General features: G+C 40.9%; 1 protein-coding gene and 1 long non-coding RNA gene across 2 annotated transcripts in view; both read right to left on the bottom strand.

The window, feature by feature from the left end:
• Positions 1 to 26,951, bottom strand: part of LOC147343084 (uncharacterized) — a 282,954-nt gene that overhangs the window by 14,119 nt on the left and 241,884 nt on the right. The gene's annotated exons all lie outside the window — the stretch shown is intronic.
• On the bottom strand, positions 2,945 to 8,168 carry LOC147343085 (uncharacterized). Its single transcript, XR_015157049.1, has 4 exons — positions 8,033 to 8,168; positions 6,738 to 6,856; positions 3,338 to 3,386; positions 2,945 to 3,068 (listed from the first exon to the last, which is right to left on the bottom strand). It is a non-coding gene; the product is annotated as an uncharacterized LOC147343085 (long non-coding RNA).

Raw genomic sequence — 26,951 nt, 5'->3', positions numbered from 1 at the left:
CTGCTGGTCTTTGTTTTACCTGACCGTATAGAGCTTCTCCATCTTCACTTCGGGTATGACCTAAATCAGATTACCCAGTGGAAGTGACAAACAGATTCAAGGGATTAGATCTAATAGAGGCAAAAAGGCAAAATGGTTGTCTGACGAGGCCTTACAACTAGTTGAGAAATGAAAAAAGTGAAAGGCAAAGGAGAAAAGGAAAGATATATCCATCTGAATGTAGAGTTCAAAAGAATAGCAAGGAGAGATGAGAAAGCCTTCCAAAGTGAACAATGCAGAGAAATAGAGGAAAACATTAGAACGGGAAAGATGAGAGATCTCTTCAAGAAAAGCAGAGATACCAAGGGAATATTTCATGCAAAGATGGGCACAATGAAGGACAAAAATGATATGGACTTGACAGAAGCAGAAGATATTAAGAAGAGGTGGCAAGAATACACAGAACTATACAAAAAGATCTTCATGACCCAGATAACCACGATAGTGTGATCACTCACCTAGATCAGACATCCTAGAATGTGAAGCCAAGTAGGCCTTAGGAAGCATCACTACAAACAAAGCTAGTGGAATGATGGAATTCCAGCTGAGCTATTTCAAATCCTAAAAGATGATGCTGTGAAAGTACTGCACTCAATATACCAGCAAATTTTGAAAAGTCAGTAGTAGCCACAGGACTGGAAAAGGTCAGTTTTCATTCCAGTCCCAAAGAAAGGCAATGCCAAAGAATGCTCAAATTACTGCACAATTGCACTCATCTCATACACTTGCAAAGTAATGCTCAAAATCCTCCAAGCTAGGCTTCAACAGTACCTGAACCAAGAACTTTCAGATGTTCAAGCTGAATTTAGAAAAGGTAGAGGAACCAGAGATCAAATTGCCAACATCTGCTGGGTCATAGAAAAGGCAACAAAATTCCAGAAAAACATCTACTTCTGCTTCATTGACTATGCCAAAGCTTTTGACTTAACTGTGTGGATCGAAACAAACTGTCGAAAATTCTTAAAGAGATGGGAATAACAGACTACCTTACCTACCTCCTGAGAAACCTGTATGCAGGTCAAGAAGCAACAGTTAGAACTGGACATGGAACAACAGACTGGTTCCAAATTGGGAAAGGAATATGTCAAGGCTGCATACTGTCACCTGGCTTAATTAGCTTATACGTAGTGTACATCATGCAAAATGCTGGGCTGGATGAAGCACAAGCTGGAATCAAGATTGCAGGGAGGAATATCAATAACCTCAGATATGCATATGACATTACCCATATGGCGGAAAGCAAAGAGGAACTAAAACACTTCTTGATGAAAGTGAAAGAGTAGAGTGAAAAAGCTGGCTTAAAACACAACATTCAAAAAACTAAGATCATAGCATCTCCCATCACTTCATGGCAAATAGATGGTGAAAAATGGAAACAGTGACAGATTTTATTTTGGGGGGGCTCCAAAATCGCTGCAGATGGTGACTGCAGCCATTAAATTAAAAGATGCTTGCTTCTTTAAAGCAAAGCTATGACCAACCTAGACAGCATATTAAAAAGTAGAGATACTACTTTGCCATCTAGTCAAAGCTATGGTTTTTCCAGTAGTGATGTATGGATGTGAGAGTCGGGCCATAAAGAAAGCTGAATGCTGAAGGACTGATGTTTTTGAACTGTGGTGTTGGAGAAGACTCTTAAAAGTCCCTTGGACAGCAAGGAAATCAAACCAAGTCAATCCTAAAGGAAATCAGTCCTGAATATTCACTGGAAGGACTGATGTTGAAGCTGGAGCTCCAGTGCTTTGGCCACCTGAAGGGAAGAACTGACTCACTGGAAAAGATCCTGATGCTGGGAAAAACTGAAGGCAGGAGAAGGGGATGACAGAGGGCAAGATGGTTGGATGGCATCACCGACTAGATGGACATGAGTTTGAGCTAGCTCTGATAATCAGTTACGGACAGGGAAGCCTGGTGAGCTGCAGTCCATGGGGTTGCAGAGTAGGACACAACTGAGTGACTGAACTCAACTAATGATTTTTTTATATATAAAAAGCCTCTCGATTGGAAATATTTATTTTTAAAAAACTATGTAGATCAAACAAAATGCTTCTATGGATTGGATTTAACCAATAAAATCCCCGTTAGCAGTCTTTACTTTAGATACAAGTTACAGGTACAAGAACAGGAATTAACACTTGCTTTGTGTTCTTCTCATTCTCCTCATGGCTAATTCTCTGTTTTCTCCTTCTCTTCTCCCCTGCTTCCCTCTACTTTCTCCCTGCCCCTTCCTGCCCCAATTTGGCTTTCTCTATTCTTCTGTTTCCACTGTGAAATATGACTGCCACACACACTTTCACTTCAGTTACAATTAGATACTAACTAGCCAAGGAGAGAAAAGTCTCTCCCCAGTATCATTGATCAATGGGAAGGGAAGTACCTAGAGAATGTGGTTTGGACATCAAAGGTATCCCCCACAGGATGATGGCAAATTGGTCAAAGAATAAACTGTCTTGAGATAGTATATTTGGATTTTTAACAATCAAAAGAAATTTTTTCACCCAAATGACCAAATATTTGCTTTTTCTCAAGTTTACTATTTTATATGCAAAGTCACAGAACTTGCCAATCTCCCATACACACTAGAACAGCTAAAACCAACTTGGGGTACTAATAATAATGCTTATTATTACTCATGCATGCACACAACCTATGGTGTAATCTAATTATAACTGTTACATATACTCAACCTGATGATCATTATCTAAGAAGATGCATTCCCTTTTATAGCTGGCAGTATATTTAGTGCTAGATTCTGTGTGCTAACACATCTACTCCCACACAAAGGAAACAGGAAACAACTGGGGAAAGAAGAGAAGGGTGCTAGGAAAGTTATCACAAAGAACCACAAAGAGAATTGGTAAGCTAAATGCCACAGTTTTGCAGCGCAGCCACAAAAGATGGAACAGGGTAAGAAAAACTGCATCCCATTCAATGTTCCAACAGTCGTCCTCTTCAAATCCAGTTCCCCAATTTCTTCTCTCAAGTCTTCACTTTCATTGTTGTAGCAGCCACTTTTTTGCCCTAAATGGCTATTCACAGAAAATCCGACATTTAAAATGTCAAGTACTATTTAAGACAGCAAAAATTTAAACAAAATATATAATTTGCGGGGACTTCTCTGGTGGTCCATTGACTAAGATTCAGTGCTCCCAATGCAGGGGGCCTGGGTTTGACCCCTGGTCAGGGAACTAGATCCCACATGGCACAACTAAGAGTCCATATGCTGCCACTAAAGATCCCACATGGCACAACTAAGACCCAGTGCAATCAAATACATATTTAAAATATATATACATACCTGATGCAAAGAGCCGATTCACTGGAAAAGACACTGATGCTGAGAAAGACTGAAGGCAAGAGGAGAAGCGGGTGGCAGACAATGAGATGGTTAGACAGCATCATGGACTCAATAGACATAATTTGAGCAAATTCTGGAAGATAATGAAGGACAGAGGACACCAGTGTGCTGCAGGCCTGGGGTCGCACAGAGCTGGACACGACTTGACAGCTGAACAACAAGGGTCAAATAGTTAATAACCAGCAGATCCTGGGCTTGAATTCTCAACTTCTTAGCTTTACTGTCTTCCTACTGTTTCCAAAAGAATTTTCTAGTAAGACAGATAGACCCCTTTCATGGTTAATTATATTGGTCCACCTGATGGGGTCACAGGATGCCCAGATATTTGTCAACGTTATTCTGAAGGTTTCTGGAGGATGTTTTTTAGATGAGAGTAACATCTAAATCAAAGCCTTTGACTGTGTGGATCACAATAAACTGTGGAAAATTCTGAAAGAGATGGGAATACCAGACCACCTGACCTGCCTCTTGAGAAATTTGTATGCAGGTCAGGAAGCAACAGTTAGAACTGGACATGGAACAACAGACTGGTTCCAAATAGGAAAAGGAGTACGTCAAGGCTGTATATTGTCACCCTGTTTATGTAACTTCTATGCAGAGTACATCATGAGAAACGCTGGACTAGAAGAAACACAAGCTGCAATCAAGATTGCCGGGAGAAATATCAATAACCTCAGATATGCAGATGACACCACCCTTATGGCAGAAAGTGAAGAGGAACTAGAAAGCCTCTTGATGAACGTGAAAGTGGAGAGTGAAAAAGTTGGCTTAAAGCTCAACATTCAGAAAACGAAGATCATGGCATCCGGTCCCATCACTTCATGGGAAATAGATGGGGAAACAGTGGAAACAGTGTCAGACTTTATTTTTCTGGGCTCCAAAATCACTGCAGATGGTGACTGCAACCATGAAATTAAAAGACGCTTACTCCTTGGAAGGAAAGTTATGACCAACCTAGATAGCATATTGAAAAGCAGAGACATTACTTTGCCAACAAAGGTTCATCTAGTCAAGGCTATGGTTTTTCCTGTGGTCATGTATGGGTGTGAGAGTTGGACTGTGAAGAAGGCTGAGTGCCGAAGAATTGAGGCTTTTGAACTGTGGTGTTGGAGAAGACTCTTGAGAGTCCCTTGGACTGCAAGGAGATCCAACCAGTCCATTCTGAAGGAGAAGAGCCCTGGGATTTCTTTGGAAGGAATGATCCTAAAGCTGAAACTCCAGTACTTTGGCCACCTCGTGTGAAGAGTTGACTCATTGGAAAAGACTCTGATGCTGGGAGGGATTGGGGGCAGGAGGATAAGGGGACAACAGAGGATGAGATGGCTGGATGGCATCACGGACTCAATGGACGTGAGTCTGAGTGAGCTCCGGGAGTTGGTGATGGACAGGGAGGCCTGGCGTGCTGTGACTCATGGGGTTGCAAAGAGTTGGACACAACTGAGCGACTGATCTGATCTGATCTGATCTGAACATCTAAATCACTCAACTTTAACATTCAATTAGATTAACATTTTCCTAGTACAGTAAGCAGGTTGCCCTCAGGAATGCATGTGAACTTCATCTAACCAGTTGAAAGTCTGAATAGAACTAAAAGACAGACCTCCCTCAAAGTAAAGAGAATTTTCTAGCTGATGGCGTTCAGATTTCATCTGTGACTCTGGCTCTTTCTGCCTGACAACCTTCAAACTAAAACAGCTTTCTGTAGGTCTCCTGGACCAGTGGTACACCTGCAGATTTTTGACTTACCAACCTCCCAGACTATATAATCCAGTTCTTCATAATGAACTCTGTACATATATGTATGTATATAGGTAGATAGACAGATAAGTAGATAGATATGGGTATCTCCTATTGGTTCTGTTCCAATGGAAAATCCTGACTCAAATCAGGATTTTAAATTTCAGGATTTCAGGATTCAGAATCCTGTTTCTGGATAGGTCTATTTTCCTAAGTAATAATCATTTTCATGCTTTTCCTTTTATATTTTTACTTTTTTCTAAATTTCCCCTGTTAAAAGTTTCAAACTGGACAGTAGGGTTTTGTATCAGGCTAAACCTTGTATGTCAACTCCAATGGGCTGATGGGCCCCTAACTCTCCTAAGGCAATGGCTGTCTCCTGGACCACACCACCGCTTTACTGAATTCCCCGAGACAAGAGATGTAAAGTTAAATTCTCAGGCCTCCATGGTCCTATGGCCCTCAGGCCAAGTTACCCCCACCTTTGAGGACATGAAGGCCATACACCAGCTTCCTACGCTGCCCAGGGGACTGACGGCACAACCAGAATCTGGGGAGTTAAGTCCCTGCAGAGTGAAACTTGACCCATGGGAACTGGGGACAGGCGGGTGTCAGACGGATCATCTGCCTTCCTTAACCACTTTTACAGACCACCTTGAGGTGCACAGCCTCCTCACAGCCCTCCTGGAGGTCCTCTGGGATAAGTGAGCATGCCTCCTGAATGACCTGCTGTTTCTCTTTGTGGCTCACTGGGACATGGTAGTCAGTGTGGAAATACATCATGTCATGCAGGATTACATATTTCTTCGGCTCACTTGCCTTCTTCCTCAGCCTTACCACTACAGAGTTATATCTCTCAAATAAAGTTTCAGTACTTCAATCCTTGCCTTAGTCTTTGCTTGCTAATGTATAGAGGAAAAGACACATTTTCTGAGTTGGGATTGGTGATTGCTTGGTAACAGATTGGTAAATAGTTAAGTTTGTCCAACAATTGACTATTTGAAAAATTAAAAATTGAAGTTGTATTGTATATTTTTATACCAGCCCGATAATATCTGACTAACATATTCAAGGAACAAAAGATACTGTGAATATAAAATTCCTGGTTTGCTTTTAATTAAAATCTTTTCACTCCAAACACAAATTGAAAACTTCTGTGGTTTAAGTCTGGGTTTATGAATGTGTTTAGAAAACATACTTCATATTGACTGTTGAATCTTGGGATTTTTTTCAGTGTTTTGAGCAATGTTCCCACTGATCATGATGGCTTGATACCAAACACAAAACGATACCTGAAGCTGGGTGGATGAGCATCTTCAGGCTATTCAAGATACCTTTTAGCCAAGTTAATTTGTGATTTGTCTCTTTCTCTTACAGTGACACATTGAGAGTTAGTTTGATAATTTCTAACTAATCAAGGTTTTCCTGTTATGGACTGAATATTTGTGCCCCCTGAAGTTCATATATTGAAGCTCTAACCCCCAATGTAATGGTATTTGGAGTTGGGGCCTTTGGAAGTCACTAGGTTCGGCTGAGGCCACAAGAGCGGAAGCCTCATGGTGGGATTCGTGCTGCCCTTATAAGACGAGATCAGAGAACTCACCTCTCCCTAACCATCATGCAAGAACACAGGGAGACCATCAACCGCAAGCCAGGAAGAGGGCTCCCACCAGGAACAGGAATCAGCCAGGACATTGACCTTGGACTTCTCAGCCTCCAGCACTGTGGGAAATAAATGTCTGTTGTTTTAAGTCCCCAGGCTATGCTTTTTTAATAGCAGCCTGAGTAGATGAATACATTGACACTGATGATTTGCCTCACCACTTGCTTTTCTCTAAATCAGTCTGTAAAAACAGAACTGGTGGAAAGAATGAGAGCAAGAAGGCAGATGATCAATGAAGGGTTCAGGGTAAAGTCAAGATGCAGTAATTCTGCTGAAATCTTCTCTAAACACAAACCATTAGAGAAATAAACTTTCTCTGAAACTCAGAATTGCTGATGTTGACCTTGGCCTCTCCAAATACCTTAGGACGTCAGAGTTGAGTGCTCTGGACTGAATCCCATGGAAATAGGATTTAATAGTTTCATCCAAAGTCACAGTTAGGGCATAATCTAGTCAGCCAAAGGAACAAAAATATCATCTTCAGCTCCTTAATGATATTTGCCCCAAGAATTAATTTAAATTTGTTTAGTTTATCATACAGAGGGAAAAAACATTACCTCAAAATCCCAGCTTTTCACAAAGCCAGGGATCACAGAAGTCAAACCACAGATTCAGCCACTTACATCACCAATAATAGAGATTCTATAATTAGAGATTAGCCAGCTGCAATCATTTCTGATGCCTCAGACAGCTGGATCAAGCTGATTTCCTCTCCAGTTGTATCAAGCTAGAATGTCCCATTTTTTCTTTTTTAAAAGAAATCAGCAAAATGGTGTGACTCAGAAACAGAGAATCTCTTCCCCCCACCGGAAATTCTAACAAAGTATGCTTTGTATCTATATATTTTTTTCTAGCTTCACACATCTTCCAGATAAAACACTTTTATTGCCATGTAGCTGCCTGGGTGCGATGCCTGGAAAAACTTTCATCTGGACTTCAAATTGATGGCATTAGGAACAGTTCCTCTGAACTAAGTCCTTTGTTCAATTCCACACAAAAAGAACAACTCGGTTTATTTTCTTCAGCAGCGAATAGCTGAGAAACCTTAAAACTAATAACCAAGCTAAGAGTAAAGATAATGGTAACATCAATATTTTCACATTAATGGAAAAGTAACCATTCCAGGCCAGATGCTTCCTCCTCCTAATTCTAACTCATTGGGGGATCCCTTCCAGCCTGCCCTTTGTGCCTCAAAACCCTTTCTTCCACTAACACCTGGAGCTGCTGCTTCTTACCATTGTTCTGTCTTATGAGGAAGAAGGCTGGCTTTGCTTTTGAACGTAGAAGACAAAGTTAGTGTGTAGCAATCAGGTAGTCCTCAGTCTTGTTTGCTTCTAAGATGGCATCAAAACCCTAATGATCTCCCACACTTTAGCAATGTCTCTATTTCACAGTTGTTAGATTCAGGGTTTACAGAAATAGCCAAAAGCAGTCTAAGGGGATCCAAAAACACTGGCTGAAAATATATTCTTCCCTTCCTTATTACACTGCCAATAACACATTCACCAGCTCACCACACAAGTAAAGCCTAAAGAAATATGCGTTGACTCCAGGACACAGATACTCCAGGAAAAACAATGAGTCTAGACGAACTTATTTAAACAGTTGTGGGGAGCGAGCTCCGCCCATGGCAAAGGTCATGAGGAAGGAGGCTTGGCATACACAAAGGCGGGATCAAGCCTCAGGAGTCTCCCTGGAAATTCTTGAGCATCTACCCCCAAAACCAGAGTCTGACTACTTTATGCTTTGTGCTTTCACCTATACCTCTGACTTTACGGGGGCCTGTCCCCCACTACCTCTCTCTGAAAAAAGAGTTAGCTTACAGCTCCAGTTAATAATTCCTGGGTGTGACAGTGTTTCAACCTACAAACTCCTTTGGAAATCCTCTAGCCTGCCTGAATAGGTTTTTCGGCCACATGTGATTGTTCAGAGCCTCCCAACTGTGAGAGGCAGGAGATGTTCTAATCTGTCTAAACACAGATTCCTTTGAGTAGTTAAAAGATTGATTAGAAATTGTATTGGTGAAGGGTTTTTCACTTATTGGGCCAATGTTTGCTGCTAAGTCTCCATACTCCTTACCTACTGTGTCCTTGGCAGTGTATTGATTGATATAATGGGTGTATAGAAATGTAAGTAGTAGCCTCAGTGTTTGTAACCTTGGACCCTTGAGTTAATTCTTTTCTTGACTAAGCCCACCTCACTTTTGCCCTATAGGAATGCAGCTTTGTCCAATGCTTTTTTGGAGGCTGGTGCCTGACTTTGGAATAATCACCTTTAGAGAAAGATAAGTTTCTTAAAATGTTAACAGGCCTCCTGGCCAGAAGATGATGTAATTCACCTGAACTTTTGCATATGATAAGTTTGAAAGCCTGGCTTCGATTAGGACCAGGAACTCCACCCCTTCCCCCATTATCCTCTATGCACAACTTAAGGTATAAAAACTACTTTGGAAAATAAAGTGCGGGCCTTGTTCACTGAAACTTGGTCTCCCCATGTCGCTCTCTCTCTCAAATTCTGGCTGAGTCTCCATCTGGAGCGCGGAACCCGCCATGCTTGCTAATTATGCCTGGGCTTCTAAGATCCGACCGGGGAGGCCTCAGTGTCTCCTCTCCTTCAGGAAAATGGAAGGACGCCTGCGGCCTACGTAAGTGGTGCAAACTTCTTGTCTTGAAGTTTTATTGGTCTCCTGCGTAAACCAAGCTACTCAGCCTCTTTTCTCCACTGAATTTCGTCACTGAGCTATCCTCATCCTATTACTCTTTATATCTTTGATAAAATATTTAAATAAATAGGTCGCCAATGCCGTCCCTGCTTCGAATACCCTCGATCAGCCGGGGCTGGTCCCCGGCAAACAGTTGACAAAATAAATGGTCAAAGTTTGTGAGCGTGGTTTCCATAGGATGGCCTATTATTGCTGAAGACTCACACGAGAGCAAATGTGCTAGCTACCTAGTCAATATGACTTTATGCTCTCTCCTACCAGTAAAATATCTTGAAGTTGCTGCTAGAACTGTACCCATGACCTGATTCAGATGATACTGGATTGAGTATTAGAGTTGGAGGCATGTTTCTTATCATGCAGGTTAGTATTTCTGAAACTTTATCAAGACCAGCAGTTCCATTTATTAATTTTCTCCATAAGTCTTACATTGTTGCAAGCATTTTTGAATCCAACAAGATATCTTTATTAAATAAGTAATTGTTCCCATTCTTCATACTCAAACTCACATTACTGTCACTTGAGGCAGGAGATGGGGTCAACTGTATTTAAACGACTTGAACTAAGAATGGGAGAGTTCACTGAGTTGCTGGGCAGACAAAAACACAGCCCCACAAAGCCAAGACTTGATTCTCTTGTTTCCTACAAATTTCCCTTTTATGTGCTCTGTCCTAGCCTTGCCCATTGTTCCCTCTTTCTTCTCCAAGCGTGGCTTCTCTGGCCTTTGTGTACATTGTCCTCCTGGTCAAGAAGGCTCATTCTTCATCCTTTGCATGTCAAAGACTTATTCCAGCATCCCCTTTTGTGATCATCCAAGCCCCTCTCCACACCACTACCACTCAGAACTGACTACTTCCTTACCTTCATTTCCCCAGGAAGTTGTCTGTACTATGAACATAAGATTGCGCTTATGTTTCCTACACCAGACTGTATACTCCTGAAGATTAGTTTCTATGCCTTACTTATATTTTATCCCTAGAGTTTTGCACAGTAACTGACACACAATAAGATACTCATACTACTTTATTTCATGAGTAAATGATCAAATCAGTTCCCTGGTGGCTCAGAGAGTAAAAGATTCTGCCTGCAGTGGGAGAGATCCCACTGGGTCAGGAAGATCCCCTAGAGAAGGGAATGTCAACCCACTCCAGTATTATTGCCTGGAGATTTCCATAGACAGAGTACCCTGGCGGGCTACAGTCCATGGGGTTGCGGAGACAGACGCGATTGAGCAACCAACACTTTTCAACACATACTATACAAATTTATTGTTGTCACTTACAAAGATAAAATTTCCACAATATTCTAAACGTGTTAAAAGTGGGAAAGAACTAAAAGATGAGCCAAGTACTGCAATACTTAAACCTTTCCCTCAGTGGAACAAAGTATTGGATTTAAGGCTTTTGTAGCCAAGAGTGTTCTGGTGTTGTTTTCACATGCTCCTCCCACCATTTTCCTACTTTAAAAAATCTTTTACTTTTCTGCCAACAAGACTACAGGACTGAAAAGGTCACATTTTGCTTTTCATATCCATTATTCCATTTGATCCACATGCTAATCCTGTTTCATAGATCTAGAAACAAAGGCTCTGAGAGGTTAAACTTTGCCCCAGGTCTCAGAGTTAGTAGATGCAATGTGGAGTTTAACCTTACACCTGCGTTCTTCATGGGCCACAAAATATACTTTATGCATCTATTTCACTATCACTGTTACCTGATTATATGATTGGCAAAGTGATAGGCTACAGTGCAAAAAGATGGTCCACAGAAAACTGGAGTCATTTACACACCCAGATGTGAAATGGACACCACCAGGACTAATCACTACAGGATGACCTCCATGAATACAAGGTATATAAAGTACAGATGACACCACCCTTATGGCAGAAAGCAAAGAGGAACTAAAGAGCCTCTTTTTTATGAAAGTGAAAGAGGAGAGTGATAAGGCTGGCTTAAAACTCAACATTCAGAAAATTAAGATCATGACATCTGGACCCATCACTTCATGGCAAGTAGATGGGGAAACAATGGAAACAGTGACACACATTATTTTCTTTGGCTCCAAAATCGCTGCAGATGGTGACTGAAGCCATGAAATTAAAAGATACTTGCTCCTTGGAAGAAAAGCTATGACCAACCTAGACAGCATATTAAAAAGCAGAGACATTACCTTGCCCACAGGGTCCATTTAGTCAAAGCTATGGTTTTTCCAGTAGTCATGTATGGATTTGAGAGTTGGACCATAAAGAAGGCTGAGCGCCAAAGAACTGGTGCTTTTGTACTATGGTGTTGGAGAAGATTCTTGAGAGTCCCTTGGACTGCAAGGAGATCCAAGCAATCAATCCTAAAGGAAATAAATCCTGAATATTCATTGGAAGAATTGATGCTGAAGCTGAAGCTCTACTACTTTGGCCACCTGATGCAAAGAACCGACACATTAGAAAAGATCCTGATGCTGGAGAAGACGGAAGGCAGGAGGAGAAGGTGATGAAAGAGGGTGAGATGGTTGGATGGCATCATGGACTCAATGGACATAAGTTTGAGCAAGCTCTGGGAGATGGTGAAGGACAGGGAAGCCTGGCGCTGCGGTCCTTGGGGTTGCAAAGAATCAGATTCGAATGAGCAACTGATCAACACCAACCAAGTACAAGTTTGATTATATGGGGAGGGAAGTACAAACAACAAACACCCGCTGAGATGATAGTGTATAAAAAGGTTAAATGCAGTACACTCACTGATCAGTCCTGCTGCTGCTACCGCTGCTAAGTCACTTTAGTCGTGCCCAACTCTGTGCGACCCCATAGGCGGCAGCCCACCAGGCTCTCCTGTCCCTGGGATTCTCCAGGCAAGAACACTGGAGTGGGTTGCCATTTCCTTCTCCAATGCATGAAAGTGAAAAGTGAAAGTGAAGTCGCTCAGTCGTGTCCGACCCTCAGCGACCCCATGGACTGCAGCCTACCAGGCTCCTCTGTCCATGGGATTTTCCAGGCAAGAGTACTGGAGTGGGATGCCATGGCCTTCTCCGCTGATCATTCCTACTTTAACTTTATTCTTCAGAATTTCCAATGTTTTTCGCCTTTTTGCAATACACGTGTTTTGTGTGTATATAGTCAGAACATGCTTTTCAAATAAAAATAAGGTATAAAATTGGATAAATGGATAGCACTAATGAATAGCTTCAGTTCAGTTCAGTTCAGTCGCTCAGTCGTGTCCAACTCTTTGCTACCCCATGAATCACAGCATACCAGGCCTCCCTGTCTATCACCAACTTCTGGAGTTCACTCAAACTCACGCCCATTGAGTCAGTGATGCCATCCAGCCATCTCATCCTCTGCCGTTCCCTTCTCCTCCTGCCCCTAATCCCTCCCAGCATCAGAGTCTTTTCCAATGAGTCAACTCTTCGCATGAGGTGGCCAAAGTACTGGAGTTTCAGCTTTAGCATCATTCCTTCCAAAGAACACTCAGGGCTGATCTCCTTTAGAATGGACTGGTTGGATCTCCTTGCACTTCAAGGGACTCTCAAGAGTCTTCTCCAACATCACAGTTCAAAAGTATCAATTCTTCAGCACTCAGCTTTCTTCACAGTCCAACTCTCGAATCCATATATGACCACTGGAAAAACCATAGCCTTGACTAGATGGAACTTTGTTGGCAAAGTAATGTCTCTGCTTTTCAATATGCTATCTAGGTTGGTCATAACTTTTCTTCCAAGGAGTAAGCGTCTTTTAATTTCATGGCTGCAGTCACCATCTGCAGTGATTTTGGAGCCCCAAAAAATAAAGTCTGACACTGTTTCCACTGTTTCCCCATCTATTTCCCATGAAGTGATGGGACCAGATGCCATGATCTTCGTTTTCTGAATGTTGAGCTTTAAGCCAACTTTTTCACTCTCCTCTTTCACTTTCATCAAGAGGCTTTTTAGTTCCTCTTCACTTTCTGCCATAAGGGTGGTGTCATCTGCATATCTGAGGTTATTGATATTTCTCCCAGCAATCTTGATTCCAGCTTGTGCTTCTTCCAGCCCAGCATTTCTCATGATGTACTCTGCATACGAGTTAAATAAGCATGGTGGCAATATATAGCCTTGACATACTCCTTTTCCTATTTGGAACCAGTCTGTTGTTCCATGTCCAGTTCTAACAGTTGCTTCCTGACCTGCATATAGGTTTCTCAAGAGGCAGGTCAGGTGGTCTGGTATTGCCATCTCTTTCAGAATTTTCCACAGTTTATTGTGATCCACACAGTCAAAGGCCTTGGCATAGTCAATAAAGCAGAAATAGATGTTTTTCTGGAGACCTCTTGCTTTTTCGATGATCCAGAGGACTGGCTGTTGAAAGGCCCACAACCTGCCTCTTAACAGCAGAGTGGTAATTTAATGAGAAGACCAAGTTTTATCTCCAAACAGCAACTCCTTCTTTAGATGAAGTGAGTTACATCAAGAAAGGGACAAAAAGAACTTGAGCTGGACTCAGGAAAACCAAGGCTGTTTAAAAAATTAGTGAAGAATATAATATTACTGAAGAGAGTTTTCTCCCACTTTGGTGCCTTTGAGATTGCCTCTGTGACACACCCTGTAGGGCGAATAGGTTTGACCCGGGGAAGACACCGTTCGGTAGGCTTGAGAATCATGATTGGCAACCCCGCGTCCAAGGAGTGGTGGCTGCGTGGGTGCGGGAGGGCCAAGAGGAGCTACTCCACGTTCAAGGTCAGGAGGAGGAGATATCCTTTGTACAAGGTAAGGAGCAGTGGCTGCGTTTTGCTGGAGTAGCTGTGAAGAGGTACCCCACGTCCAAGGTAAGAGAAACCCAAGTAAGACGGTAGGTGTTGCGAGAGGCATCAGAGGGCAGACACACAAACCATACTCAGAAAACTAGTCAATCTAATCACATAGACCACAGCCTTGTCTAACTCAATGAAAGTAAGCCATGCCATGTGGGGCCACCCAAGACAGGCGGGTCATGGTGGAGAGATCTGACAGAATGTGGTCCACTGGAGAAGGGAATGGCAAACCACTTCAGTATTCTTGCCTTGAGAACCCTATGAACAGTATGAAAAGGCAAAATGATAGGATACTGAAAGAGGAACTCCCCAGGTCAGTAGGTGCCCGATATGAATAGCTTAGAAGCAAATTAAATATATAAGAATTTAGAACATAAATTCATCAGCTTATGAACATTCAGCCTAGAGACCTAGACAGAAATAAATACAACCACCAGCCAAAGCAAGGTCCCTACTGCCAACAGATGGCACTAGTTCTTGCTGGGTTTTTTAGATGTAAAAACAAATGGACTTACACATAATGTTCAGAACCAACCTGTCTTTAAGCAGAAGTCTTCAAATATGGCAAAGGAAATGCCACAGATAAATGGAAAATTCTTTTTAAACAGTACTGACTTTAATGAAAAAAAGTAATCACAGGATCATTTATCTGAGTAAAAATTTGGAATTCATCTAAATATCTAAAAACGGGGCAATGATGAAAGATAAAAGCCATGCCTAGATTATGAGTTATTACACAGACATGAGTTATATTTACTAAGAATTTTAATGAATTTGAGAAATTATTAAGATATGATGCTATTTCAAAAAATCAGGAGCTTCCTTGATGGCTCAGTGGTAAAGAATTCACCTGCCAATGTAGGAGACATGGGCTCAATCCCTGATCCAGGAAGATCCCACACGCTGCAGAACAAGTAAGTCCATGTGCCACAACCACTGAGCCTGTGCTCCACAACAAGAGAAGCTATTGCAATGAGAAGCCCATGCACCACAGCTAGAGAGTAGCCCCTGCTTGCCACACCTAGAGAAAAGCCTGCGCAGCAACAAGGACTCAGCACAGACATAAATAAAATTATCTTTAAAAAGCCAGGATGCAAAATTGCATATATGCGTAAGCTCAACTATATAAATACATTATGCACAGAAAAGAAATATATAGCTAGCAGTGTGTGTTTCTACACAGTAAAGTTATGGAATAAATTCTATTTTTATGAATATTTTCTCCATATCCTGTAATTTTTGATGAACGTTTACCAGAAGGAAAAAATTTAAATCTTTCTTCTCTCTCTCTGTCACACACACACACACACCCCTAAAGGGAGAAATTCAAAGTTTTAAACAAAATAGATTTAAAATGGAAGCAGACAACATGCTGAAAACCAAATAAACCCTTGGGTGAGCCAAATTAAATAATTCTGCTGTGAACACACAAACCCTTGGCTGACCTTGGTTTTTATCTGCAGAAAGGACCCAGAGCCCCAGACCTGGAACTAGACGGCATATAAAAGATCTCCACCAGCCTAGGCCAACGGAATTGCCGACCCATCTTGCCAATATTCATTCTTGACTTTTTTCCCACAACCTACAGCCTCTGTCAAGGTGCAGTTTTCCACAAGGAGCAATATTCAGAGCTATAGTGTTGGAAAAAAATAACAAAAGAGCTGAACAGGGTACCTTGAAATCCATGAAATGAGATTGGAATTAATTAATCTCATTTGTGATTTATGGTTCCTAATTTACAAAGCGCTGTGCATATATACTGGCTTATAACCACAATGTAACATACATCAGTATGCATTATGTATCATTACTTCCCAAACGTACTTACTTTTTTTGCAAGAACTCACAGCTTTTGTTCTTACTGAAGTATAGTTGAAGTATAGTATTACATGTTACAGGTGTACAGTATAGTGATTCACAATTTTTAAAGGCAATACTCCATTTATAGCTATAAAACATTGGCTGTGTTTCCCACATTGTACAATATATCCTTGTAGCTTATGTTATACATGGCTTCCCACGTGGCAGTAGTGGTAAAGAATCCACCTGCCAATACAGGAGACATAAGAGACGCGGGTTCGCTATCTGGGTTGGGAAGATCCCTTGGAGGAGAGTGCAGCAACCCACTCCAGTATTCTTGCCTGGAGAATTCCATGGACAGAGGAGCCTGGTGGGCTATAGTCCATGGGTTGCATAGAGCTGGACACAACTGAGCGACTTCGCATGCACGCATGCACATCTTAATCTCGTACCCCTACCTTGCCCCTCCCACCTTCCCTCTCCCCTCAGTAAACACTAGTTCTGTATATCTGTGAGTCTGTTTCTTTTTTCTTCTATTCACTAGTTTTGTGTATTTTTAAAGACTCCACACGTAAGTGATATCATACAGTATTTGTCCTTTTCTGTCAGACTTATTCACTCAGCATTATGCCCTCCAAGCCTATCCATGAAGAACTCACAACTTTTCTAAGTGACAGAACCTCATCTGAATTCTAGGGATTCAAACCCAACCCTATGCTCCTGCACAAAGCATGATATTATCCTCAAAAACAGTCTAAGTGCCTCCAACTAGAAATATATTTATCTTGTTCATCATAGAGGACAGTAAGTCATGTACAATTTCCCTAAAACTTTTAAGATAATTATAAGAGTGTTAGAGAGTTGCTCCTGACACCATGCATCAGTGCAGGAGACTGAGACCGTGCTAGGGCACAAATTTATGAAAGTTTCATGGGGGATGAATGGGCTGCATGTCCATCAATATATAACATGTCTGTTCCACCAAATGTTTACTGAATTACATTAAGCTTGCAAGCCATGCTCCCTGTATTTGACAGAATTTAAAGGTGCATATGACATAGATCAAGTTTAAACTAGCTTAGGCTAAATGGAATTAACAGGCTCACCATGAAATTACCAGACTTCCCCAATGGCTCAACAGGTAAAGAATCACCTGCAGTACAGGAGACACGGATTCGATTACAGGGTCAGGAAGATCCCCTCGAGGAGGAAATGGCAACTCATTCCAGTATTCTCACTTGGAAAATCCCATGGACAGAGGAGCCTGGTGGGCTACAGTCCATGGGGTAGCAAAGAGTCAGACATGACTGAGTGACTAAGCATGCACACAATGAAATTACCAGCCAGAAAGAGGTGCAGTTGGGCCTCACAAAAAACCAGAATCAAGGCCTTAACTACAGTCAGTATGTTCTCCCTCTCTCATGTGTGCTCTTAAGGAAATATTAGCTTCATTCTTTCAGACCAGCAACTTTTGCCTATATCCGGATCACTAGTGGCAACTACTGGATACTAAAGGTCCCACCCTGTGACCTCATTTAATATTAATCACTTCCTTGGTGGCTTCATCGCCCCAAACATCCACACTCAGTGGGTAGGGCTTCAACATATAAATGGGAGGAGGGTGGAGACACAACATTTAGTTTACAACAGGGTAGGCCCGTAACTTCTAATGAAAAAAGGTTGCTGCTTTCAGAATGGCTTCCCAGATGGCTCAGTGGTAAAGAATTCACCTCCAATGCAGGAGATGTAAATTCAATCCCTGGGTCAGGAAGCTGCCCTGGAGAAAGAAATGGCAACCCACTCCAGTGTTCTTGCCGGGGAAATCCCATGGACAGGGGAGCCTGGCGAGCTATAGTCCATGGGGAAGAGTTGGACACAACTTAGCAAATAAACAACATCCAGAATAGAGAAACAGTGCTTGACAAACAAAGCAATAGATAGAGGAAGCAAACTTGTGGTTACCAAAGCAGAGAGGGAAGGGGGAAGGGACGAGTTAGGGGTATGATATTAATAGATACAAACTACTATGTGTAAAGTAGGATATACTTCATAGCACAGGGAATTAGAGCCATTATCTTGTCATAATCTATAATGGAGTACAATCTGCAAAAATACTGAATCACTATGCTGTATACTACTACTACTACTACTACTACTACTACTACTACTACTACTAAGTCACTTCAGTTGTGTCCGACTCTGTGCGACCCCACAGATGGCAGCCCACCAGGCTCCACCGTCCCTGGGATTCTCCAGGCAAGAACTGGAGTGGGTTGCCATTTCCTTCTCCAATGCATGAAAGTGAAAAGTGAAAGTGAAGTCACTCAGTCGTATCTGACTCTTCGCAACCCCATGGACTGCAGCCCACCAGGCTCCTCTGTCCATGGGATTTTCCAGGCAAGAGTACTGGAGTGGGTTGCCATTGCCTTCTCCGACACTATGCTGTATACCTAATACTAATATAATACTGGAAATCAACTATACTTCAATATAAAGTGGGGGGAAAAGATTATATTGGTTCTTCTTTAGTACAGACAAGCAAAGGTAGTTAAGCCCCTAAATTTCACACTACAGATTAAAAATTGTGTACTCTGATATATTGCCTCTAAAAACAAACTCATTGCAAAAGATAACACAACATAACTGAAGAGTTAAAACTTGTCATATAGAAATGTTGTTAAATTTAAAAAGAGTTCAGTTAAATGTCAGGGTAAATCTCACCCTCCCCAAACAAAATCTTGGGTATTAAAATATTTCATCTCAATCCCCCCTTTTTTTTCTCAGCAGTAATTACATAGCCAACTTGATTACGTATTAGGAGCATGCTGGCTCATGATAATAAAATTATGACATCTGCACATCAAAGAATGTTTGTCTACACTCTATGGAAGAGGTATATCTCTGTCCCAGGCAAAAGTCATTTCAGGACATAAAGCTTTGAATTAAAAAGGAACCATGAATAGGGAATTCCCTGGCAGTCCAGTGGTTAAGACTGTGAACTTTCACTGCAGGGGCCACAGGTTGTATACTTGGTTGAGGAATTAAGATCCCACAGAGCACAGGGCATGGCCAAGAAAGTTAAAAAAAGGGAGGGTGTACCATGAACAGAAAACTACTGAGATGAAAAGTGTGGTGTGATTAATCAAAATAATATAACAATCAACCCTGACACTTGAAGTCAGTACATGTATCAGAAAAAAAAAGACTTATTTTAAGCTAATCAACTAAGCCCATAACTGATATTTGTAAATTTAACCAAAGACTAGGGGAAAGTGAGTAAAAGCACTAAACCTGCTTCCACATGATGATGAGTAAAAGAGTTCTTATTTGTTCATTAATTAGAATCCCATCCCTCAAAAGCCAAAACTTGCAATCAAGAGGGAAACATATATTTTAGGGTAACTGTGTAATAAGCTTTTATTTCTGAAGAATTAAAGCTATCCTTTAAATATATATATATATATATTATTATTTTACAGCTTGAGTAATACATGTATTCATTATAAAGAAAAGATATAGTGAACCCCTAGTGTTGACTCTTACCTATGAGACATGAACTAATCCACTCTGCGCTCATATTTTAATATTTAACAATATAAGCTATTACAATCTCTCCTCTTCAATCCTTTACAATGTTTGTGACGATGAAAGCACCTCCATCTTGCACGTGTGTTTGTGTATGTGTGTATGAGAGAGAGAGAGAGAGATTCACAGCACAGCTTTCTCCAAATAAATTCTCAAAATTTTCTCACCAAACCTCCATTTTTGCTATCTCCAACCTGGATGAAAAGCCCAAAAGTCACAGCCAATTTTTAAATATTTTCTTTGAAAATTTGCTTCTTGGTGGTTCGTCTCCATACTCCCTTCTTTAAAAAATCTGATTCTACCACCTCTTGATACCTCAGTGTAAATTTCCCAGTTAGCATGCTGCCACAAGGACATTAATACAATCCCTAGCATGGGCCCTGAGCTTCTCTGGCTATCCCTGGTCAACAGGATGTCATCCAGAAAATCCAGAATGTGCTCCTGTTGAGAGTTTTATTTAATTTTATTTTTAAATTGTTTTTGTTGAAATAAATACAAAGTATTATTTAAATTCTCGCACAAAACTATATAGACTGTCTGTGTGTCTAGGCATAGTTTGAGAAACACTGGAGTAGATCATATTCTGGGTACAGTCAAATGAGACTTTGCCATCATATGGGTAAAAGTGATTTCATTGGCAAGACACCTCCCAAAGGAGTTTTACTCAGTTGCAAGATTTTCTGCTTGTCTGCTTGTTTGTTTGGTTAACTGTGCAACAAAGAACTGATTGGCAAGCAGGTTCTGATCCTCACAGTTTGGAGTTCCAAGTTTGATTTGTGAAAACAGAGAAAATGAACCCTTCCTGCCAAATAGTCATCAAGATCTTAGCCTCACACATCCAGAACCTGGCTCTGTGGCCAATGATGCTATCTAAATTCAGTTCTTCCTACTTTCATTTATTAAAGTGGTTCTTCAAAGTGATAAGAAAACTGTCATAACATTTAAATTTGACGGAAAGAATTTGGAAGTCTTTTTAGGTCACTCTAAACTGGCCGCCATTTATTTTAAAACAGGCACTTGCATGACTCACGTTTGCTGTGACATAACAAAGATGGACCTATTTAAGCTCAAATAAATCACTGATAAAAGGAGAAGGAACAGACTTTCCATTGAGACATCAGGATCAGAGTTTTAAACAGGCTTTGAATAGCAATAGGTCAGAACAGTGTCAAAGCCTTGGGCCACCTGACTTCTCTCAGCTCCTGAGCTGAGAATGAGTAATGGACTCTGGGACAGTGAGGCTACACATTAAAAATGTTGTGTTTATTTTGGGAAAAATAAACCATACTAAGACAGCAAGAGCTTCCCTGGTGGCTCAGATGGTAAAGAATCTGCCTGCAATGCAGGAGACTCGGGTTCAATCCCTGTGTTAGGAAGAACCCCTGAAGAAGGAAATGGCAACCCACTCCAGTATTCTTGCCTGGAGAATCCCATGGAAAAAGGAGCCGAGAAGGCTACAGTCCACAGGGTCACAAAGAGTTGGACATGACTGAAGTGACTTGGCACGGCAAGATGGCAAGTAGAGAGGGTAATTTGACACAGTAAATGGTGCTGACATCAAAATTAGCTATGCAGGTTGCCAAAAGTCACATGAGCCCAGGAGGCATCACTTACATTACAACTTGTATGGATGTTCTCCACACAGGGTCATGCCCTGGAAGTTTTCCACTGTGGGCTCTGGGGTAGACATTCTCTGGAATTTTTACCATATACACCATCATCATCAGTTTTTAGGTATATGTTCTGACGGATTTTTTATTTAGAAGTCCAAGTTGCTCAGTCATGTCCGACTCTTTGCAACCCCATGGACTGTAGCCTACCAGTCTCCTCAGTCCATGGAATTTTCCAGGCAAGGATACTGGAGTGGGTTGCCATTTTCTTCTCCAGGGGATCTTCCCAACCCAGGGATTGAACCCGGGTCTCTCACATTGCAGGCAGATGCTTTACTATCTGAGCCACCAGGGAAGCCCAATATTAGAAGTCCAAAAGCATATCCATTATATCACGGAATCACCCTAAGAAACAAAGTGATGCATCTTCAAAGAAAAAAAAAGTTCCTACACTGAATCTTTGGTTCTTAAGTTTACTTGGATGGAGAAAAATACTGTTCTGGCCTGGTATAATCCAAAATAAGGACACCAATCATCATTAAAAGAACACATTTCAAAGTGAAAAAATACCTACTAACAAAATCAATTGCTGTGTGTTTTTTAGGTCTTTTATTCCCATAGACTAATTATATTGTACAAATATAATTTCAAATCCTAAAAGATGATGCTGTGAAAGTGCTGCACTCAATATGCCAGCAAATTTGGAAACCTCAACAGTGGCCACAGAACTGGAAAAGGTCAGTTTTCATTCCAATCCTAAAGAAAGGCAATGCCAAAGAATGCTCAAACTACCGCACAATTGCACTCATCTCACACACTAGCACAGTAAAGCTCAAAATTCTCCAAGCTAGGCTTCAACAGTACATGAATCGTGAACTTCCAGATGTTCAAGCTGGATTTAGAAAAGGCAGAGGACCCAAAGATCAAATTGCCAACATCTGCTGGATCATCAAAAAAGAGAGTTCCAGAAAATCATCTATTTCTGCTTTATTGACTATGCCAAAGCCTTTGACTATGTGGATCACAACAAACTGTGGAAAATTCTTCAAGAGATGAGAATACCAGACCACCTGACCTGCCTCCCAAGAAATCTGTATGCAGGTCAAGAAGCAACAGTTAGAACTGGACATGGAACAACACACTGGTTCCAAATCAGGAAAGGAGTATGCCAAGGCTGTACACTGTCACCCGGCTTATTTAACTTATATGCAGAGTACATCACAAGAAACGTTGGACTGGATGAAACACAAACTGGAATCAAGATTGCAAGGAGTAATATCAATAACCTCAGAAATGCAGATGATGCCACCCTTATGGCAGAAGGTGAAGAAGAACTTAGGAGCCTCTTGAGGAAAGTGAAAGAGGAAAGTGAAAATGTTGCTTTAAAACTCAGCATTCAGAAAACTAAGATCATGGCATCTTGCCCCATCAGTTCATGGCAAATAGATGGGGAAACAATGGAAAGAGTGACAGACTTTATTTTAGGGGGCTCCAAAATCACTGCAGATGGTGACTGCAGCCATGAAATTAAAAGACACTTGCTGCTTGGAAGGAAAGATACGACCAACCTAGACAGCATATTAAAAAGCAGAGACATTACTTTGCCCACAAAAGTCTGTATAGTCAAAGCTATGGTTTTTCCTGTAGTCATGTATGGATGTGAGAGTTGGACTATACTGAGTGCCAAAGAATTGATGCTTTTGAATTGTGGTGTTGGAGAAGACTCTTGAGAATCCCTTGGACAGGAAGGAGATCCAACCAGTTCATCCTAAAGGAAATCAGTCCTGAATATTTATTGGAAGGGCTGATGCTGAAGCTGCAATACTTTGGCTACCTGATGTGAAGAACTGACTCATTTGAAAAGACCCATACACTGGGAAAGATTGAAGGCAGGAAGAGAAGGGGACGACAGAGGATGAGATGGTTGGATGGCATCACCGACTCAATGGGCATGAGTTTGAGTAAGCTCCAGGAGTTGATGATGGACAGGGAAGCCAGGCTGCAGTCCATGGGGTCGCAAAGAATTGGACATGACTGAGCAGCTGAAATGAACTAAACTGAATTGTATTTGATAATAAGAATCTGCTTTGGCTATTTCTATAAGTGATGAAGTTCTGGTTTCCAAATTAATTCCTCTGCTTAATATATGCAATTAATTTGATATGATTTTTAATTGACTAGGAAGAAAAAGAAAGGGAAAATTTCACTGAGAAGCTACTATAGTTTATGCATTATGTTGTACATAGGAACATGTATTTTTCTCACTTAATTCTCATTGTAAGTTTATAGAATTAGCATTATAATCCTCATTTTTACAGATTAGCAAAGAGTATGAAAGCAAGAAAGGAAAAGGTAAACTAGAATTATTTACTTCTCTTATAATATTGCATTCAGAAGATAATATTAAACTTTAAACTTTGTGAACTTTGTTCACATTTTCAAAAATGACAGATTACACTTTAAAGATGAAGTAATTGAAATAAATATCAATAAAAGAATTTTCCACATGGAATCAATCTTTTTGTTTCTTTTGATTCTAGGTGAACCCTGTATGACCACTGTTAACCTCAAATTCAGGTCCCCAGAGAAAAATACCTCTGCTATAGGAAATTATAATAAATAAATGTTCAACACTCTTATGAAATCACAAGAAAAAGATGAAAAGTTTGGGAGAAATACAAGCAAATGATATTAGTAATTATTAGGGAAATGCAGATCAAAATTACAATGAGGTATTACCTTACACCAGTCAGAATGGCCATCATCAAAAAAATGTACAGCAATACATTCTGGAGAGGGTGTGGACAAAAGAGAACCCTCCTACACTGTTGGTGGGAATGTAAACTGATGCAGCCACAATGGAAACAGTATGTTGTGCTCTGCTGTGAGTAGTCGTTCAGTCGTGTCCAACTCTTTGTGGCCCCATGGACTGTGGCCCACTAGGCTCCTCTGTCCATGGGGATTCTCCAGGCAAGAATACTGGAGTGGGTGGCCATGCCCTCCTCTGGGGAATCTTTCCAACCCAGGGATGGAACCCAGGTCTCCTGCATTGCAGGCAGATTCTTTACCATCTGAGCCACCAGGGAAGCCCAAGAATACTGGAGTGGGTAGCCTATCCCTTTTCAGGGGATCTTCCCAAACCAGGGATTGAACCAGAGTCTCCTGCGTTTCAGGTGGATTCTTCACCAGCTGAGCTACCAGGGAGGCCCTTGGAAAACAGTATGAATGTTCCTTATAAAACAAAAACTAGAGCTACCATGTGATTCAGCAATCCCATTCCTGGGCATATATCCAAAGAAAACCATAATCCCAAAAGATATATGCATCCCAATATTCAGAGCAGCTGCTGCTGCTGCTAAGTTGCTTCAGTCGTGTCCGACTCTGTGCAACCCCACAGACAGCAGCCCACCAGGCTCCCCTGACCCTGGGATTCTCCAGGCAAGAACACTGGAGAGGGTTGCCATTTCCTTCTCCAATGCATAAAAGTGAAAAGTGAAAGTGAAGTCACTCAATACTATTTACAATAACCAGACCGTGGAGGCAACATAAATGATCATCAACAGAGGAATGGATAAAGAAAATGTGGTACAAATATACAGTAGAATATTACTCAGCCATAGAAAAGAATAAAATAATGTTATTTGCAGCTGGATGGACCTGGAGATTGTCATACTGAGTAATATAAGACAGACAAAGCGATATGATATCACTTATATATGGAATCTAAAAAGAGAGTACAAATGAACTTATCTACAAAACAGAAACAGAGTTACAGATGTAGAGAACAAACATCATCATCGGGGGTAAGGTGGGGGATAAATTGTGGTATTGGACTTGACATATGCACACTGCTACATATGAAACAGATAACTAATAAGGACCTACCGTATAGCACAGGGAACTCTATTCAATATTCTCTGATGATCTATGTGGGGAAAGAATCTATAAAAAGGTGGATATATATGATTCACTTTTCTGTACACCTGAAACTAACACAACTACACTCCAATCAAATCAACTATATACTCCAATAAAAATTCTTAAAAAAGAGGAGACCCATGAAGGCAACATGGGCAGAAAAGAAAGCTTCCCCTTCCCCTGGATTCTAGTACTGAACTCTGTGGTTGTTCCCGCTATGATCACACTCTCTGTCAGCCATGATTTAAAAAATTAATTAAGGAAACATATATGATAAACTTTTAATAATTAAGGAAGAATGGGAGGTTAGAAAGGCAGTAACATTAAAACATTGAGAAGGGAGGAAAAATAAAGTAAGGATTAAAATGGGAGACTAAAAAGTCTAATGAAGGCAAAAGATTAACAGTCAAAATCATAAAAGAAAATAAATGACATGTACAATACAATATAAAAGGCTAGAGGTCAATGAGATTAAGGGCTACAACTCTAAAAGCAAAAGAGATAAAGGACAAAAATTCATGAGATAAAATTTTAGACAAAACCCATATAAATATAGACGATTAGGGATTAAGAGCAGGAATTAGGAGATAAAAAAGCAAAAGTAAAAAATAAACAGGAAAACATCGCTATAAAAGGATTAAGGACAATTTTGTGTAAAGGTATGAAAATGAAAAGTTGAAGTTTAGAAAAGTCATTGGAAAGAAATGGTAGAGCATGAGAGTGGACCTAGTGGACAGCGATGTGGAAATTCTCAACAGCTCTTGGGCTGAGCCTTTTTCCCCTCATAAGAAGCTTCCTTTCAAATGGGGTGGGCTTTGCAGGTAGAGTGGAGAGCAATCTTACAAACATATTCCTTGAGTCTTCCTAAAGCATCAAACAGAAACCTACAGCCAACTGACCTCTAGACTCTAGGCAAGCCCCACAAAGAAGTTAAGGCTCTTTAAAAGACAAAGGCTAGACATTGTCTCTAAAGAGTCAGATAGTAAATACTGCATACTCTGCAGCCATGAAGTCACTGAAATTCTCATCTCTGTGCTTGCAGCCTCAAAGCAGCCATAGGTAACATATACATACATGGGTGTGGCTGCACATACACGGGTGTGGCTGCATCCTAGTGAACCTCTCTACACTAAGACAGGGAGCAGGCTGGCCTCTAGCTCCTGAGCTGCAGTTCCTCGGCTCCAGGTGGTCCTTAGTGAAGAAGACAGGGAAATCGGAGGACCTGAAGGGTGTCATGGAGCTGAACTACCCCATGAACCTAAACTGCTCAACTCAGGGTGGAAATATGGAAAAGAAATAAACACTTTTCTCCTTTAAATCATAAAAAGAAAAAAAAAAAAAAGACAAAGGCTGGAGAAGAAATGACCAAAGCATATTTTAAAAGAGGTCATGGAGAAGGGGTGAATATGAATTTTTTTAAACCAAACTTCTTCACATCAGGCTTGCAAAGAGGCAAAGCTCAGACAATTCATGAGAAGGCATTTTTATACAGAGGTTAACAAACACAGAATTCATAGCTGAAAGAACCAGTACAGGTAATATTGAAATAGTTGTCAGAAAGATTTGGAAGACTTAAAATTGGCAGGGTAAAAGAATTGACAGACATGCCTAAGGTTCAAGTTCCAGATCTGCCACTGGCTGGCTGTGTGAACTGAAGTAAAGCTTTTTATGTTCTTGTATCTCTGTTCATACATCTACAAGAGGAAATAAAATGACTAATATTAAGAAAATCCGCTTCTGTCAT

This window comes from Bos grunniens, chromosome 28 (genome assembly GCF_055505025.1).
Source record: "Bos grunniens cultivar Pamir isolate PY7600 chromosome 28, Bosgru_T2T1.0, whole genome shotgun sequence".
Lineage (NCBI taxonomy): Eukaryota > Metazoa > Chordata > Mammalia > Artiodactyla > Bovidae > Bos > Bos grunniens.
Note: the sequence above shows the minus strand (reverse complement) of the source record. Positions and strands in the feature narration are given on the sequence as shown.